This window comes from Bos indicus x Bos taurus, chromosome 14 (assembly GCF_003369695.1).
Source record: "Bos indicus x Bos taurus breed Angus x Brahman F1 hybrid chromosome 14, Bos_hybrid_MaternalHap_v2.0, whole genome shotgun sequence".
NCBI lineage: Eukaryota > Metazoa > Chordata > Mammalia > Artiodactyla > Bovidae > Bos > Bos indicus x Bos taurus.
The window spans coordinates 35,451,702-35,460,146 of record NC_040089.1 but is presented as its reverse complement, the minus strand read 5'-3'; the positions used below and the strand labels follow the sequence as shown (position 1 = coordinate 35,460,146).

Sequence of the window (8,445 nt, the reverse complement as noted above, 5' to 3'; positions counted from 1 at the left end):
CAGGTTCCTCTGTCCATGGGATTTCCCAGGCAAGAATACTGGAGTGGATTGCCATGCCATCCTCCAGGGGATCTTCCCAACCCAGGGATCGAACCCATGTCTCCTGCTTGGCAGGAGGATTCTTTACCACTGAGCCACCAGGGAAGCCCCTTCACCCAATACACAGTGTATTTTGAAAACTCTGTCTGTCTACACATAAACATTCAACAGATAGGATAAAAAATCAGTCTTTGTGTAGATTTCCAATTACCTCCAGGGTGTTGGTTTTATCTCCTAATCTTTAATCTGTGGTCTTTGAAGGTGAAGGATTAGGTCTCATTGTTCTGCCTGGCACTTCGTGGTACCTACTACAAGTCAACAGATACTCAATGACTGAGAGAAACAGCAAAGATCGTGAATCTAGCAGGTTTTGAAAGACTGTGTACCATAATACCTGTATTCATGCCCTGCTTTACACTTTCCAAGTCCTCTTTGCTTACATTATCTCATTTGATGTGAATAATTGAGTGGGGGGTGGGGAAGGGATTTCATTCTAGAGCGAGAGAGGAATGCAAACATTTGAAGGCTCACTGAGTCCTTATAAGAGCAAATCATGAAGGTATTTGCATATCTTTCACTGTTTGTGATTGGATCCTAATCAAGTAAGAGGAAGTTCCCAAAGAAGGAATATCTCACATTACCTACCTGTAATGGATGCTTTGGTGGCTTTCCAGATGGCACAAGTGGTAAAGAATCCACTTGCCACTGCAGGAGATGCAAGAGACAAGTGTTCCATCCCTGGTTCTGGAAGATCCCCTGGCGGAGGATATGGCAACCTGCTGCAGTATTCTTGCTGGGAAAATTGCATGGATAGAGGAGCCTGGCAGGCTACTGTCTATGGGGTCACAAATGAGTCAGACACTATTGAGTCTCTCTCTCTCTCTCTCTCTCTCTCTCACACACACACACACACACACACACACACTTCATCCAATGCTGAAATTCTTTACAGGTTGAATCAAGAGTCTCTTTAGCCTCTATTACAGATGCAAAGGGACTCTGAGGTGACAGAATCTCTCCCCTAGCCTCCCAAAGGGTACCTTGATGCCCAGAAAGGCAAAACATTTAATTGCAAGGATACAGGGTTAGACGTGGACGTTTAGTCCAGGCCCCCAAGCACGATTCTGGGGAATCCACTTACCACTCTTCGCCTCAGTTTCCCTAGCTCTAAGAAGAGTACATAATTTTAAGACCAATTGCAAAATTATTTGAATTCTGGACGTTTTGATAAGTTTCAGTCGGACTGCTTATTCCTTTATACCTTCCCCACCCCACCATGAAAAAAAAAAAATCCCCGTGTCACTCCACCCACCTCCACCTAGTTCCTCCTTGTTAACAGAGAACACCCCACCATCCTCTGGCTCAGTGGAAACACCGCGAGGGCCCAGGCGTCCGAGTCACCCCTGGGGGAGTGGGCACCAGGCCCAGACTCCAGGTTGCGGGCCGAGGGTAGTTGGGGCCCGGTGAGGGGGTTGGGGGGAGGGCGGTTGGAGGAGAAGGGGGTACTGCGAAGACCCGGGGTGCTGGAAGGAGGGTTCCCCTCGCCAGTACCGGCCCCCGTGTCGCTGAGCACTTAGAGCCGCGCCAAGGGCGGCCCGCGACCAGGAGGCACAGGCGCATTTCAGAAGGAAAGAAAGAAAAAAGCTTCGACTGGCTCGAATTTCTGGAAGCCAGAGCAGTTTTGGCCCTAAACACCAGCACAGAACCCCTCTTAGCGCTGCCTCGGCCTCTCCGTTACCCATTTTCGGTTTGGTTTTGGAAGAACCGGTTCCTCGGCCCCGCGTCGCCGAAGTTGTGACCCGAGTAAGTCCAGCCGCCGGGCCCGGTCGCCGGCCACCCTCCCCTCGCGCGCTCCCTTCCCACCTTGGCCCCCGGCGGCCGCGCTCCCGCCCCTGCCCGGGCCGCCCGGCCGGCTTTGGCCTCCAGTGGGGTTGCGGTGACCAGGAGACTTTGTTGTGAAAAGAAATCTGACCCTTGGGCTCCGAGGCCGCAGCCGAGAGAGCCCGGGGCCGCGACGCCCGCGGCCCCACCCGGGCCAGGAGGGTGGCGATCGCGTCTGGGGGGCGGGGGTGGGGGGGCGAGAAGTGGGTGCAGCCAGGCGCGGCGCCCCGACCCCTGCCTGTGATCGCGCGCGCGCGCCGCCTGCCACGCGCCCCCGGCGCCGCCGCCTCCTCGGCCTCCTTCTCGGCGTGGGCACAGCCGCCAGGTACGCGGAGCCACCTGGAAGGGTGCGGCGGCGCGCGCGCAATAATGGGGGCGCGCGTCGGGCGAGCCGCTGGGGGACGCGGGCGTCGCCCCCGGCCCTCGGCGGCATCAGGGCGCTTCACGTGAGGGCTGTGTCTGTGGCCGGTGGGTTTTCTTTGGGGGGAGGTGATGACTGATGGGGATGTCGGGGGACGGAAAGGGTAGGGGGTGGTCATCTTGGCCTTATTTGCTGTTGCGATTGCTCTTGGACGGGTGCTTGTGCTTGAAGCTACAGTGATAGGAAATATTTGGGGAGCAGTCTGGACAAACGAATAGTTAGTGCCTTGTAGCCCCTGGAGTTACGTCTTTTGGCCCAAAGTGGATTGTTTGGTCCAATTCAAAGCGACCAGTTAAAAGAAGTAGCAGATGACTTGGAGGAGGTCAGTGAGGGAGAGGCATTATTATTCTATGAATAATTAGGGAAGCGAGGAAAAATAAACAGGATCTCTGCTTTAGATTTGGTGAAGATGGACGGGGGAAGGTGAGAATGATGCAAATGTTATAAACAACTATCATTGTTTACTTCAACTGAGATCTTCTCTCATCCAAATTTTTCCCCCTAAATCTGGACATATTTTATTTTATAATTGGAAGAAATTTGCTTTACAATGTTGTGTTGGGTTTCCACACTACAACTCAAATCAGCCATGCTGTGCTTGGTGGCTCAGTCCTGTCTGACTCTTTGCAAGCCCATAGACTGTAGCCAGCCAGGCTCCTCTGTCCATAGGGATTCTCCAGGCAAGAATACTGGAGTGGGTTGCCATGCCCTCCAATGCCAATTACATCCAATTTTTTTTGTTGTTCTGGGAGCCAGACTGACTAACACTAGCTAGGTAAGTCATCTCCTAAAACTTAAGGCTTCTAGAAGCTGGTGCAAAGTTGCTGTATAGCACAGGGAGCCCAACCTGGCTCTCTAAGACAGCCTAGAGGGCTGGAATGAGGAGGACGGGATGGAAGTTCAAGAGGGAGGTGATTTATCTATAATTATGAGTGATTTGCCTGCAATGCAGGAGACCTGGGCTGGATCCCTAGGTTGGGAAGATCCCCTGGAGGAGGGCAGGGCAACCCACTCCAGTATTCTTGCCTGGAGAATCTCCATGGACAGAGGAGGCTGGCCGGCTACAGTCCATGGGCTTGCAAAGAGTCACACACGACTGAGCCACCAAACACAGCATGGCTGATTTGAGTTGTAGTGTGAAAACCCAACACAACATGGTAAAGCAAACTTCTTCCAATTATAAGATAAAATATGTCCAGATTTTGGGTGAAAAATTGGATGAGAGAAGATCTCAAACCTGTTAAGAAATGTAAGTTGATTATATATTCCAAAGAATCAGTGGTGTCAGCACCGAGGATGCCGGGTAGAAATGGGAAGAGCAGGACTGATGGAGGAGCAGGATGTCCATGGCGGCCAAGGAAAGCCTTCCTCCATCCTGTTCAGAGGCCCTAGAACCCTGAACATCCTCTGTCTCTAGCTCAGAACTGTTCATTCAGCCTAGCCCTGGGAAATGTGCCATGTACCGAACATCTTGTTACATGGATTCAGATGGTTTCTGCCCTGAAGGAGCGGTTTGGTGGACGATTGTGACTCATAGAACTAGTACTTGGATGGGGAAATAGATGGACAGGCTTCCCTGAGGCAGGACTGGATGGGCCTTGAAGACTGTGTAGAAATCTGGGTAGAAGGTATGTCCTCTGAGCAGAGAGCTGTTATCACTAAGGGCATCGGGAAATAGTCTGGGGAAACTGCAGGTGAGCAGGAGACCCGGATGCAGGAGAGATGCGGAGGGACCTTAGCTGGGGACAGATTGGAAAGGGCTTTGATGTCAGGCCAAATGGACTAAGTCAGATGTGTTCCCTATTTGGAAGAGAGCAGAAGCTAACACGTTTCACAATTTGGAACATATTAAGGCCTTGGGGAAAAGGTAGAGGAAAGTGTTAATATAAGATGTTACAAAATAAGTATGAAAACATCAATTAGTGGGTTATTTAGCTTATAAAAACATCAAAATGTTCATAAAAGGTAATTAAAGAGAGGGAGCATAACAAGAACAAGATTGTTGCACTAATTGTCTTAGTAACCTGAAATACTGAAGTGTCCAGCTATCCTTACACAATTGACTTATGATAATTTTGGTATGTAAAAAACTAGAAATGATGAAGCGTAGTATGTTATAGTTTTATGTCCTTTACTAAATGATTATTATCATCCACTCACATTTACTGAGCATGTACTATGTGTAGGATGTATTATCAACCTTCTCCATCCTATTAGATTAAGTTATTGGTGTCATTGTATAGATAAAGAAACAAGCTCATTAAATTTTCCTATGAGTGTAAATGAGCTGCCCTGGTGGCTCGGACAGAGGAACCTGCCTGCAACGCAGGAGACCCAAGTTCCATCCCTGATTTGGAAAGATCATCTGGAGAAGGGAATGGCAACCGACTCCAGTGTTCTTGCCTAGAGAATTCCATGGATAGAGGAGCCTGGCAGGCTACAATCCGTAGGATCCCAAACAGTCAGACACGACTGAGTGACTAACATTTCTTTCTTTCATGAGCATAAATGAATTTAAGACACTTGAAGCAAAACTTCAGCATAGTGAGGTTTCATAATTCACAGAAGGTGTTCAGAGAAATTCTTATACCCTTTCCCTAGGTAACACTTCCCGGTATCTTTAAATGTTATTCTTCATTCATTTATGAACTCAGTCTAAGATGCAAGTAACTCTCTTTCTGTTTGGAAGAAAGTTCAGGGAGGTGAGAGAATTATCTCCCATTTTGCTGGTGACTTCTAAAAGTATAGAATTCACCATTTTATCCTTAAGTTCCTCTATAAGTTATGGTGAAATAGGGCTTAATGCAAAATAGTCTTCTATTTTTAATAGGAACTTAGAATATACTTAACTTTGAATTATCTAGAGTTTTCACTTAGAAACCAGAGCCATTTATTTGTATTTAAAGCAGTGTTTATTATTTGTACCAATGCTTATTGTCTGTGTGAATAAATGCAAGACAGTGGGGAAAAAAAAAAGAAACAAGTTCCAAGAGGTTCATTAATCTTTCCGAGACTACAGAGTTGATGAGTGACAGTGTAACTGACTCAGATCCCTCCCTACCTTCCCTACATCGTCAGTGGTCTTTTTCTCTCCCCTTGGCTGCATCAGGACTAGCTGTCTGGGGCTTTCTGTTCTTCATCATTTCTACCAGTGACTTGAAAAAAGGAAACTAATGGAATGGTTTTGAGATTGGCATATTACACAAAACTGAATGGATATCTCAGATCGTTTTCAGAAGAGTTTGTGTGTCCCTAAGCTCATAAGCGCTGGTAGTGTTTGGCTCCAGAGGCCACTGACCACAGACATGTTGTGGCGGGGGTTGGCAGGGGGAGGGGAATCAGAGTATTAACTAATTTCTAAAAAGATGAGTAATTAAATTTGGGGGCTTGAGAGGAGATCGGATTGTAATCTTAGGAAATATCATTGTAATCTTCTGATGTTTCAGGGATTACTTTGTATCAGGGGCACATTAAAATACATCCATGTTGGTGCAGAAGAAAAATGGACCCTAGAAGAGAGGGTGTTGATAGGTCTGTTTCAGCTCAGTACAAGGAAAAGGTTCATAAATGTTAAACCTTCCAGCTGTAGACCAAGTGGCATGCCAAGTTGGTGAATTTCTGTCCCCAGAAGCAAAGATGCAGAAGCAAGTTGGCTGTCAGTCAGGGAGGTTTCGGGTGATTCCTGCCCTAAATGGAATTTGCATTCTACAGCTTTCTTCTGTGGCTCCATGATAACATCCCATACCATGTATACTCCCATCACATTATGTCACCTGGCAGCTCTTCTCTTAGTGAATTCAGGAGAGAGGGCTTTATTAACCGTTTCAAGGTTTGCTCTGATGTAAGTTGTCCTTTGATTTTAAGAAGAGCGAAATCCAAAGAAACCTTGAGTCAGTGCCTTTTTTCTGACCACTTAATGCTTTCTCTATCACCATCTTTGTTTTTGGTGTTCTGGCCTTTGAGACTGCAATCCTGCAGTCTTATTCTGCAGCAAGCAATCCTTACTCTTGTCAAGGAGCAACTAAAAGTAAGAGTCAGCAGCCAGGAAATGAGGAAATTGCTTTGCTTAACTTTGTTTGTGATTGTCAAGGGTAAAAGAGCAGCGAGGCATTTATTCCCCAGTTCCTCCTGAACTGCATATGTAATCTGCATGCATCCTAAGGTCTAATGAGGAACCTGGGTCCCCTATAGTAAATACATTACATAGTGAGCTGACTGTTCGTCTCTGCCTCCATCCATGGTTAAAATTGCCTTTGAATTTTAGCAAGAAATTAAAGAAAAAGAAGTGACATCAGAGCCTGTACCTTATTTTTGTGACTAAAACTGCTTTTTTGTTCTGGACAGCTGAACTTATTGTGGATTAAGCAGTCAAGCAGAAATAGATGTTGCATGCCTTAGGGGGGAGTGTTGGTGGGTGAACATTTGGATAAAGACCAGCACTGATGTCATGTTTCATTTGGAGGGGCAAGAACTTACCATCCCCGATGAAGAAGGCAATCGCTGTCAATACCGTTTGTGGCTTCATTAATGGTACTGGGGAAGAAAAGAAGTTGACAATTGATAGGAAATATAAATTTTGGCACATTAGAAAAATCAACTTTATAAAGTGTGTAGGTCAATGAATTTGGACAATTATGTATACTCACATGATCCTGGCCATTAAGATATAGAGTGTTTCTGGTGGTGGTTTAGTCTCCAAGCCATGTCTGACTCTTTTGTGACCCCTTGAACTGTAGCCCACCAGGCTCCTCTGTCCATGCGATTTCCCAGGCAAGCGTACTGGAGTAAGTAGCCATTTCCTTCTCCAGAGGATCTGATGGAGCCCAGGTTTCCTGCATGGCAGGTGGATCCTTCACCAACTGAGCCACCTGGGAAGTTCCTCATGCCCTCTGCGCTCCAACCCCACCCCACCCGAATCTTTATCCCTGGCTCCACTGCCCTGCTTTCCACCCCTATGGATGAGTTTTTGTGATGTATGTTTAACATCTTCAGAGGTATTTGATGGTAGAGCTTTCTGTGTAAAAGCAAAGGAGTAGCTATTTCAGATCCCCTTTTCCCTGAATAAAGTAAGAAAATTCATCAGTTATAGTTATTTGGATAGCATCGAACAGCCATTGAATGGAACCAGTTTAGTTTGCTACCAGTTGTTCAAGAGCAGAAGTTATTTTAAAAGTAAAACTAGAGTCTTGGGAGGCTGAGCAACTATTTCTGTGATCCATTGTGGACAAACAATGTCTGTGGAGGACTAGCAATGCCCCAGATTCAGTAACTGCAGCAGAACTGATACAACAGCCTGGTGAAATTTTAGATGAGTTTCTCATGTGGAATTATGGTTTAGATTTTTTCTTAGATGCCTGAATTTCTTTATGACATAAAAGATTTATGGGCCTGTAGTTCTCAAGCATTGTGCTATTATAGCACACCTCTCCTCCAGTCTCTCATGGGCTTGCAACCAGTTGTCATTGTGGGAAACATTGACTTCTCTTGTGCTTCAGTAGAAATTATTTTATGACAATGGCTGTGAGACTCAACCAACTAAGTCATGTGACATGGTGAGTTAACCTTGCTGAAGGTAAGAGGGAAAATGATTAGAAAAATGGTAAAAGATCCCATGTTTACTGAAATGTGTTTTGACTTTTTTTAATTTAAAGATGTTTTCTTTTTTTTTTTTAGATTTTAAAAAATTGAAGTATAGTTGATTTATAATGTGATAGTTTCAGGTATACAGCTAGCTAAATGATTCAGTTATACATACATATAGATATATATATTTTTCAGATCCTTTTTCCTTATGCTAAGTTGCTTCAGTAGTGTCTGATTCGTTGTGACCCCATGAACTGTAGCAGACCAGGCTTCTCTGTCTATGGGATTCTCCAGGCAAGAACACTGGAGTGGTTGCTATTCCTTTCTCCAGGAGATCTTCCTGACCCAGGGATTAAACCCAGGTCTCCTGTATTGGCAGGCGGGATCTTTACCACTAGCGCCACCTGGGAAGCCTAGGAGTAATAACGTTTGTGCTGCTTCTGCTGCTGCTGCTGCTAAGTTGCTTCAGTTGTGTCCGGCTCTTTGCAACCATAGATGGCAGCCCACCAGGCTCCCCTGTC

General features: G+C 46.1%; 1 protein-coding gene across 6 annotated transcripts in view; it reads left to right on the top strand.

Annotated features, from left to right (window-relative positions):
- The first annotated feature begins 1,387 nt into the window (after nt 1–1,387).
- The window catches only part of EYA1 (EYA transcriptional coactivator and phosphatase 1), a 374,117-nt gene continuing 367,059 nt past the window's right edge, over nt 1,388–8,445 (top strand). For 2 of the 6 annotated variants that reach the window (XM_027561164.1, XM_027561161.1), the window contains exon 1: nt 1,388–1,842. The gene's annotated coding sequence lies outside the window, so the exon portion shown is untranslated. Of the gene's footprint in view, nt 1,843–2,178; nt 2,246–2,290; nt 2,389–8,445 lie in introns of those variants that run through there. The other 4 variants (XM_027561162.1, XM_027561160.1, XM_027561158.1 and 1 more) reach the window with 3 other exon arrangements.